Genomic DNA, 11,151 nt, shown 5'->3' with positions numbered 1-11,151 from the left:
ATGCTCCGTACATGGGTAAACATATATCGAGGAAGGTATACCGCGGAGACCTGCTTTGCCGATCAACAACCGCCCATCTATACCGCTCACTGCAATTAAGTCGTCGAATATTAAAATCTCCTCGCGCAGTGACACCACCCCATTTTTAACGGGGTACTCTAGGGTTTTTTCAACGTCGTTCACGGTCGAATTTACTAAAATTCGTTGGGCTAAAAAAAATTGAAGAGACATAGAAGATCGTTGAGGAAATAATTGAATCAAGATGCGACTCGAAATAAAACAATCATGATCGCTGGCGCCTCAAAGGGGAAGGCAAATAAGAAAGATATCGGAACGACGGTAATCCCTATATGCAATTTTGTAAGGTTGATCGAGAAAAATGAGAATAAAGACGTTTCACTGGGGATCAGCAGCAGGGTATCGTGCCTTAAACGGGAAAGATAAGCGGAGGACAGGCGGTTGTTCGGTCGTGACCTGCTTTCATGGCTAGGAACAAAACACGCGAGCAGAATTTCGATTCGGTAACGAGGCAGCGCGTAAAGTGGAAGAAACGGAACGAACCGGGAGAGGCAGTACGGCTCGTATCCAAAAACGCCTCGCACAATCTATCACGCGCAAAGAGCGCAGCAAGAAGTGAGGTTAGGAATGTTAATGTGGACAGCGGGAGCAGGCAGCCAGTGCGCATGCGCCACCCCCCGCGGAGCCAATCACCGCCCGAGAAATGGTAGCTGCGCCCGGAGTCAGCTCGTCGAGCACCATAACCTCGGGAAGATGGAAGAATCTTGGGGTGCAACTCGCTCCTCTCCCTTTTCCTTCTGTTTCTTCCTCCTTATTCCTCCACGCCGGAGTTACTCCTCTTTTTCTGTCTAGATCGTTCCGTCTTCGAAGACAAAGACATCGGACAGCCCAACCTCGGCCAGATTCGAAGAAAATTATTAGAACGGCGAGAAGTTCGTTTCTTCTGGTACTTTCTTCTCGGATACCGATGCTTTTCGGTATCTTCGTAGACGAGAACATCAAAGACTTGCATCTCGAAGAAGTTTGAAGAAAGATATTGCTGATGGAGAACATTTGTCTTCGCTTCTCTCTTCTTTTCTCACCCCTCCTCACCTCCTCCTCCTCGTCTTCTTACTTTGGCAATTCTTGACTTCGAGCGAAAGAAGCTTCAAAGTAGCGCGGAAGAGAAGGAGGAACAGAGAGGGGAAAAAGTCGAGAGGGTCGGTTAAAGAGTATCTGGGCACCCCGAGAAGGAGGAACTGCTGGCTGATTGCGTCCGAGCTGCGTAAATCTTGTTGATGGAAATTGTCCGCGGACCTTCAGTTTGTTCGGCGATTACATCCTGCGGAGAACGCGTTCGCCGGTAGCACCGGCCTTTCTTTCTCTTCTTCGGCCTCTCCGCTATCTCTGTCCAAGAATCTTCTTTCTTCGCGAACGCCGAGATTAATGAGCACACCGCTCGGTACTTTTAATTCCAAAGACCGAGTGCAAATAAGTACCGCCATTCGTCTTGCCCGCCAATTACCACTAAGCAGTTCTTTCTCTGTCCCTTCGGAGGCTCTTCTTCTTCGTCCGTCTCTTCTTCTGGACAGTTTTGCGTAGCCAGTGGATGGTGCGTTTAGTCGCACTGCGGAACAACTAACCGCTAGTAGACACGTGGGCTCGATTGATCTTCGAGGAGCTTGATGGATTCTCCGGAGGTTCGGTGGTAAGCGGTAGCGCGTAATGAAGATGCCCGGTTGCTTGCGTCGCGACGGCTCTCTCGTCCGACGAAACGTTCCTCTTGTCAGATTCGTCGTTCGATTTCTCTCGGACCTGGTGGTAACGGTAACGATGCTACCGCGCGAGCCTGAAAAGTTGGCGGTGACGTAGATATTTTCTCCGAGTTTGCGACCCGCCGCCGAGTTTAACCCCTTCTCGAACGAGCCGGGTACGCAATCGTTTCCAAGCTTTCGGACCCTAAATACCCAATTATCCTCCGAGAATGAAGTTCCTTTAAAGTAACAGACCCAGGGACTCGAACAATAATCTTCGGATACCTACGACTCACGGTGCTATCCGACCGACTGGAATCACCGAAATGCTTAACCGTCTGATATAAAAGTATTTGTACGCGGTTCCAGTCGACGTAATGGTCGATGATGGACGCCAATCATCTCCGGGCAGTCGACGAACAAATAACAAGTTCCACCCACGTACAGGCTCGAACTGTCTAAAACTGAACGCGCACGGGTCGTTCATACGGACCGGAGATCCCAAATTAGAGGAATGTCTGATTTACATCTCGAGATATCTCGGATGAAGCTATAAATAATTTCGGTGGTGGAATGTTAATGTGGCCCTAGGCCTCGAACGAACGAATGGTCCGCGGACCCCCCGCCAAACGCAGACGTCCAGTCGACCTTTAAAGAGATACTACCATGGCTCTTGGTCTTTCCACCAGGATGAATGTTTAAACGACGCGTGTTTCCTGTACGACTCGATTTACTTCAATATTATCGACGAGGCTCTGATTTATCGACCCACTCACCAACGATTTTTTCCTTTTCCTTTGTAAATCACCGGATCGGCGCGATCTTTACGCGTTGGACGAACGGCACGTTTATCCCGACTCTACTTGAAACCGTTTTCGATCAACTTCTTCTTCGCGTTAGCCGTCGAGCCAGCGATCGCTTCGGCACGTCTCTCACCCCTTATACCGGATTCATTAACTCTTGCATCTTCGGTTAAGACCCTCTTCTTGTACAAGTCAAAGAAAGTCAATCTGTTCGAGTCGGTTAGTTTCTATCTAGTCGGAGATAAATTTCTTAACGGCCAAATACGCGTACCGTCGATTAATATCGGAAGATACGGATGCTTCTGTGCTTTCTCGCGCGAAAATATATCATTCGAAGTCTAGAAACGCATCGAGCACGTGCAACACAGCGGAGTTTACAATTTTTTCTATAGAAAAGAGACAAGTGTTGGCGCAACACCGTTCGCAACACCGAATCGCGATGACACAGGCAAGCTGGTCTATTCAGGGTGATGTCGCGTAGTCTTTCCTCGCGAAGAGTCTGTTCCCATTACTCAAAGTAACGGATCGTGCTCTTGCGATAGCTAAAGACAGTAGGAGATATATACCCATCGACTGAGACAGGAGCAGAGGAATCGAGACGGGGGTGGTTGAAGGGGGTCAGAGGGAGGGTCGAGCTGTCAGAGGCAGAGGCGTTCGGGGATGGCCCCCATCCTCGTCCTCATTCTCGTCGTCTGTAATCGTGGGGGCGGCAACGCAGTCCTGTCTCCGACAGGATCACATCGCCACCGAACTGCTACTGTACCTACACGTACGTATAACAATGTACGCTTACTCTGCCCTGCCCTATCCTGCTTGCCATCCAAGCAACGCGAACTGCCAATCTCGTTCGCCTGACGCAAAATCAAGTCAGAAATTGTTCCATTGTATAACGTACCGTATTCTGCGCTCTTTACTCGCTAGATTCCAAGATATGGAAGCCCCGGAACGGGTACTTGGAAGTTCCGAGTCGAACGAAACTGGACCCGTAGTCTTGTCTGTTTATGCAACAGTCGGTCGAGGATTCGGTTCGTTAAGTATCCGAGTCGCAAACCCCTTGATTACTTGTTCGCGCAAACTGCTTCTTCTCTCTTGGATTCCAATCGACCGGCACTATTTTATAGAGCGTAGATAAAGCATTCAAATTCGAACAGTTCTGTTCGAAAGGGAAAGAATCGGCTTCGAATACGATAGCGCGTTGATCGATTAACCCGATCATCGATTAATTGCAATCCTTCGGTGAGTTTCTAGTAGCAGCGGAGGGAGAATGATACATATCTACGTTGTAATTACCGAGTGAAACAGAATACGAGGCCTATCGATCGTGACACTAGAAATATCGTCGAAAGTAACTCGATCCGGGATACGAGATAAATAATAAATCCACCGCGCGGTGGACAGTCAGAGAAATGGCCCGTGTCCTGGCAGCTAGTAATAGCGCCAGTCGATTAACCTTGGCTCTAATACATTGATACTCCGGTTACGTTTCATCTATCAAACTCGGTGAATTTAGAACCTGTGGGTACGCGGTCATAATTCATCGGCAGGCAAATGGAGCTACCGTGCCATTAACACCTTTCTACTATTTAATAAATCGTGTAAAAAGGATCTCCGGACGAGAGGCGTCAGCTTCGAGTTGCTTTCTGTTCAGGATACCGCCGCGCGATATCGGCAAACGTTGAGCAAAGGAACTGGACCGGTATTTCCTCGAATAGGTATTAAGCTTGCTCGAGATCGGTAGCTTTCGGGGTGTTCGTGACGCCGAAGAATCTCGATAAAATGCCCGCGAGGAGGAAAAAAGGTCGGAAAAAGACGAGAAACGAAAGGAAACACGCAGGTAAGAACGAATCGAAGCGGAGAGATTGGTCGAGACGGCCTCTAGCGTAATTTCGGCATCGATCATTGGCGAAACGACAGTGCAAAAATCGTCGGCGCTGTAAACGTCCACGCGCGTCGTCGCAAAAACGCCGGGCCCCCGGCAGCAGCACACCAACAGCACGAAATACTTTATTCATTTGTGGGGACCCTGAGACCGGGGTAGTAATGTTTTAGCGGTAGTGTATAGAGATGCCAATAAATATGTCTGTGCCGGCATGCAATATGTATGTCAGCGTCTGCCAATCCGCGGATAAGTCCTGCGGGGTCCCAATTCTTCTCCTCGAGCAGCCCTGTCCCCCTTCTCGTTCCTCTTCTTTTCCCAGCCTTCTTCCCGGTGTTCTTCCCTCCCGTCTCGGTCGACGGGGCAAAAACGATCCCGAGGTTGCGCGCGACCGACCCTCGCGGACGTATTGAGACGAAATGTACCGGCACGACAATGATCGATACCAAAGCTCTCGGATCGGATCCGGTGGTCGGACATCTACCAAACGGAGCTCGCGTTATCTCGCGTCGCTTGACGTATGTCGATCGATTTCTGCGATGTCGCTGTGCCACTCGTTACACGCGTCGTCGACGCGTCTAATCGGAACCGCGACATCCACCACGAGCAGAGAACTTTCGAGCGGACATTCGCTCGACGACATCCGCAAGTACGGGAAAAGGTTCCTCGCGTCGTCGAAACAGAAAATCGGTGTTTACATTCGGTTAATTATAGCCCAGAAGTAAATTATACGGTTCGAGAGTATGTGGAATTTCGGTAAGTTTTAAGAACCGAGGGAAGAAACGCTAACGAGGAAGCGATTGGAAGCAGGAGGATCGGCATGCCCGGAAAGGTAACGCGATAAGAAAGGAGAAAGTAACGTTTAAATAATCGAGGAGACAGTGATCGCGCAGCGACGGACTTAAGTCCTTTTTGCAGCGTGTTGAGGAGACGAGGCGCATCGGGTGGTCGCTGATCGCGACGGATAGACGTCCGATCGGTCGGGCAAAACATCCTTCGATCGAACGTATTAACGATCTCATCGATAAAGCTTTCCTCCGTATCCCGTCAGAGCCGGGGACCCGAGGAGCAACGGACGGGGGGTCGGACGAGGGAACAACGGGCCACGGAGCAAGAAAAATCGCCAATTTGTTGAATGCACCGGCCATAATTCTGCGAGAAAAACTTTGCATCTGCATTTCGTGTGCGTCGTCGAGATGGCCAGGGGGCCGGGGTCGGGGCCGGAGACACGGAATGCACGCTCGGCCGTGCAAATATCGGCGCAACGAGTCGGACGAGTCCCCTTTTCGGCAAAGAGCGAGGCTGTCGCGTATGCGTCGCGTGTACGCGTCCTGGAACGAATCGCAGGGAGCTCTTGCTATTTTCCAATCTGTCCTCCGAGCGAATGTCTCGTACCGTGAATATTTATTGCGTCGTTTGCTATTTACGGCGGCAATTTCGCGAGAACCGTCTTCGCGATATGCGATACAGGTAGAGGCGCAATTACGAAAATCGTTGGTTCGAGTGGACTATCCTCTATTCTTATCCCCTGTATCACAGCCATTATGTCCGCGAGGCTTGCAATTAATTTAGAACATCGAACTGCCGGCGAACGATGAGCTGGGAAAACGGACTAGAACTATTTAAGTCCGGGTGAGCGCGTGCGCCGCTCCTCGGACCGGTTGCTTAATTGACGCTAGACAGATGCATACTTGCTTTTACCGTGTTTGTAACCATATCAATTCGACTCGGCCGGTTACACAAACAAACCGCTGTTCGTATTTCGGGATGTTGACTCAGGGCGAAAAAATACGCACCAGAAACGCACGCTCCGATATCGAACTCCTACGGGAGTCGCTTTAAAGAGTGCTGTGCCTTCACGAACAATACGCCCGTTTCCTTTTTTACTGTTTTTGCACTTTGCGTGACTTGTAAACCGACGGGTAATATTGACTTCCCTGAATACGCCTTTGGAACCGTTGCATTAGCATACCTTTCCTATTTCTCGGCAGTTTGATTTCCGCGTTACGATAGAACGCACAAGGAAAATAGATAATATCCAATTCCTTCTCGAACGTTTAAATTAGATAGATACGAATATAAATTCTATTATCGACAGGAAGTTCTTGGACGCGTTAACGTTCTTTATTCGAAGCGATCGAAAGCAGATTTTGCTGCGATTCGGCGGAGCACTGGGAGTTCTCGAACGACGCTCCCAGATTAGAAATCTCTGTATTAAATCCACGATATACAGCTGCCGAGCGACCAGAGACACGGAAACGGGCCATTGTAAACAATCTCGACAATTCTCTTACGTTCGAGTGTTTATTGTTTAATAACCGTTCGCGTCGCCGTCTAATGGCGATCCCGTTACCAGCAGATTATATATTATTGCCGACCCCCGTGCGAGCAGGCTTCGTTTTCGCTTCGATTCGCATCTCGCACGTGCACGCGGTTCGAGCGCAGATTTCCGGCAGTCTCGCCGGAGGAGGGAGAACGCGATCGACGTAGAAATAGGAGAAAAAAGGGCTGCATGAAAGAAATGCTACGAGGAGCGATCGTATATCACGAATAGACTCGTAATAATATCTAGTCACTTCCGATTGTGCGTGTACCGCGCTCGTAACTGCCAACGCGAGCGTGGGTGAGCGCGCGTGTCCGCAACAAAAAAATGCACGCCTGAAATTATCGTTCGCCGTTCCTCTATCGTCTTTTATACCGTTCCGCGACCGATTTCCGGAATCCGAGAACATCGAAGGGAGGCGAGATCGGTAAATTTAGAATTTTTTTTAGTCAAAGGTTCGTAGCCAGTCGTTCGAAATAGCGTAAGACGAACGCAGTGCTCGAAAATACCGATTCTTTGCTAGTGCCTTAGACCGTACACCCTATCGTCGAATTCATTTCCAATCTTGGAAAGAAATAGAGAAACACCGATCGGTAGGAAATGAAATTGGAAGCAAGAAATCAGGTATAGGAGAAACGACGGATAAAAGGAAAGAAAATTGTGTACCGAAGCGTCAGCGTTGCTCGTGGTAATCTCGTGTTTACGTACGACGCGAGTAATTAAATTAAACCTGTTGCGTCGCGGAGAACCGAGAAATAACTACTTGGGAATTCTTATTAGTTGGTCGATGAATTCCGAAGGGTCGTGGAAAAAGTCCAGTGCCATGTAGAAAGTTGCGAAGATACATGCGCGCAGGCCGGTCCCGCATCGGTGCGTTCAGCGAACTATAACTGGCCAGGGCAGCAGAGGAGAGGGTGAGAAAGGGAGAAACACGATACAAGGAGGGAGTACAGAGACTATGATTTACACTGTTACCGCGTGGTTCCCGCGATACCCTTTGTCCTTGGACGGTGGATTCGCGCCTCGGCGCTGCTCGACGTACGAGCCGTGGAAAATAGGGGACGAGAGACGCGGAATCGCGTGATTGTTTGCGTTATTTATGACGTTCGTCGTCCCGCTTCGGCGATGTACATCAGATATTATCCTCTCTTCGAATTACTCTCAGTCGCGTTAATGTAAAAACGGAGGGGCTGGGGAGGTGGTAAGCGCGGCGCGGCGTAACGAGAAATTCGTTGACGGGCCCTACGCCTTCTCGAGCGTCAAACTAGAAACAAATTGTTCGTTATTTTATACGATTCGCGGGATTGTTTATCGCTGGAGTCTGGAGCCTGGCAGGACCTCGATCGACGATACTGGATACACCGGGAACGGACGAGCGAGCATTCCGTTGCGGGAGCGGCCCGCGAAACGCGAGTTACGAGTAACAGGTATCCTATCGCATAACGCGCTACCAGGATATTTTGATGTCGCGTCGTTGCGACGAAAAGTGGTAAGCTAATGCTCGTTATCGCGCGAAGCCATTCTTAAACCAAAGGGTTTATTCGACGAGTCCCGGCCGGTGAGAACTGTACAATTACGGAGCCCGGTGTTCACCGAGATTCGCCGGGAGAATAAAATACGTCGAATCGTAAAGTCCCGCCGTTTATATTACTTGCCGATGCTCGCATGCCGCGACGATCTTCTCTGCGCGGGAGGACAATCTACTTTCGAGTTAATCCAACGGTCAACGTTTTCCGCAAAGGACTGATATAAACGTTACCGTCCAACGATCTTGTTTCTCTGGGGAAAATCAAACTTTGGATTCCCGAAGAGCCGAACGTTTCGAAACTTTGATATCGCGCACGTAAAGGGCTCTGTATTACGTATATAGGCTCGCACGATACCCCCTTAATAAAATCACAGAGAAAGGAATAAATTTTACGAGTGCATAATCGATCGTAGTTCCTCACGAGTAATCGAGAAGGAAGTCGTGCGCGAAACACGTGACCCACCGTCCGATCGCTGCTGTACATATAGGGCGGAGAAATAGGGAATGAACGTGTCAGAAACAGCCCCTGGGGTCTAATTATGAGTTAGCACCGGGGGTTGGTTGCTCGGGTTCGTCGCGTTACCAAAAAATCTATTGACTCAATGACCAAAATATCATCCTCGAGTGCCACGCGCAGATTAATTATTCCCTCGGTGTCCTTTTCTCCAGATTTCTACTATTTTTTCGGTTCGCGTACCCTTCCACGAATTTACGTAACTACGCTACGTCCTACCTTAACGATATTAATTCTGGTAAAATGAGTTCTCCGATTTTACCGAATGGATTTTACGATCGACTCTTTCGATCGTCGTTAAGATCTCGTTGCGCTCGGCAAATAAAAGATGCATGGGTATAGAATAGCGAAAAAGGGAGAAAAGAAAGTGGGAGGGAGGGGTCAGGAGTCGGCGGAAAGTTCGGCCGGGCAATATCTCGCGGCGTGGACGGACAAAAAGGGACACAATGCCGAGGGCAGGATCGATTCTCCTCGGTCGAGAGGATCACGAACGAGAGGACGAGGTCGTGGTTTCGTTGCACGAGGAGCAGGCCACATTGTTGCTGAAACGATGCTCACCAAAGGGCTTCGGGGAAACAACGAGCCACCGGTCTCCAAAGAAGCGTAATTAATCACTTTTTGTTGCGTAAGGAACGGCAGATCGGGAGAATCGTGAGAGAAGGACGAAGAATTTTCGTCGTCGCGGAACAGAAATCCTCCGATTCTCGGCGTTCGAACGTCTCGAAAATATTTTTTCAAAATCGTCACCATCCTCTCGATCTATGAACGGAACGCTAGCAACTCCGCGGGGACCCTTTGCTTGAAGGAAGAGGACCGAAGGATTGGAGGACCGAAGGTTCCCGTTTCTCGATCCGCGTTCCCACGAGAAGCAGAGCATCAACGATCGCGAACAGGCCTCGAAGCTTTTCGGCTATGATCCAGTAATTACCGACGAAGCTAGAGGTCGTCGAGGCTGTTAACGTTCGGCGGCTAATGGTATGCACGCCGACCAATAAAAAAGCACCGACCACGGACAGAAATCAAGGGAAAAGAAACTAGGCGGACAGCCGGCCGGCAGGAGAGACCAAGACCAACACCAACACCGAGACCGAGAGAGAAAAAGGGATGCGAGCTGGTGAACGATGAAGGAAGGCCACACGGTTATGCACGGCGACTATACTGGCTACGAAACAGGGCCCCGAAACGACTTTACGGGAATTACACCCGCGAAATCGGGGAGATATGGAGCCGCGAAATGCGATGTGGCCATCCGTCACTCTCGCGGCCCACATGTCCGCGCCTTGCCTTTCCAAACCGGCTGGTTGGCTGGCTGGCTGGCTGGCTGGCTGGTTGTTTGGTTGCCTGCTTGCCCCGTGCATCCTATTCTCTTTCACCCTCTCGTTCGGTTTCGCCACCGCGCCTACTAATCGCCGTTTCCATTATTGCACCGATCCACCGCGAGTCCCGCGAATCGTCGATGCTCGGACACGTTCGAAGAAGAAACTACTGGGAGGATTTTTTCAAGGGGTAGTTTGTTGGTAATTTTTCGAACACGCGAGAATTTAAATAATTTCTTTCTTTTAGTAGAGAAACGACATTGAACGTTGTCGTACGTTTCAATTTGTTCGAGCGGGTAGAGATAAACAGCTCTCGGACATCTATCCGAGTGGCTGACTAATTCGATCGTATTCGATTCGCCGTTAATCGAGACGGATAAATCAATCGCGGATGCTGTAAACGAAAGACGTATATGTATTGGAGAGCGCGATCGCACTTAGCGAGATTTGATTTACGAGGCGATGACGTTTTAAACGAATGTCCCGAGCGCGGATCGTAACGCGATCTGGCCACACACCATGCGTGTTCCCGTGCGATATCGCTCGTAATATCTCTTTTACGTCGTGTAAGGGCCGAAATGAATATAAAGTCTTTGTCGCTCTAAATTTATACGATGATAATAAAATTAGCGGAGCGGGGCTCGCGACACCGACGGCGCGGTACAGCGTTGCGGCGTCGGAACATCTTTCATGCGCCACGAAAGTGCGCTCCGTAATAAACGTCCGGCCCCGTGGCACGCTTTCGCGTTTGCGAACAAGATCATAGATACGATTCACGGTTTCCCCTTTAACGCGCGGAATGTCGATTCCCGCGGCAAACGTCCGCGGAATCTCCTCGGATTCGCGCTCGATCTTTCAGGTAAATCTCATTAAGGCGACCCCTACGGAGCCCTCCTAGACAAAACTGACGATCCTGATGATCCTGATCCTGGCAGACAGGCTGGAGCCTTCCTAGCCGCAAATTCTTGGAAGACCGTCCACGCAGCTCCGCCTACCTGGACAGGTGCGCGGTTTCTGGCCTAGGGCAAGACCAGGCTTCG

Source organism: Colletes latitarsis, chromosome 2 (assembly GCF_051014445.1).
Source record: "Colletes latitarsis isolate SP2378_abdomen chromosome 2, iyColLati1, whole genome shotgun sequence".
NCBI lineage: Eukaryota > Metazoa > Arthropoda > Insecta > Hymenoptera > Colletidae > Colletes > Colletes latitarsis.
The sequence above is the reverse complement of the archived record's forward strand: the minus strand, read 5'-3'. Positions refer to the sequence as shown.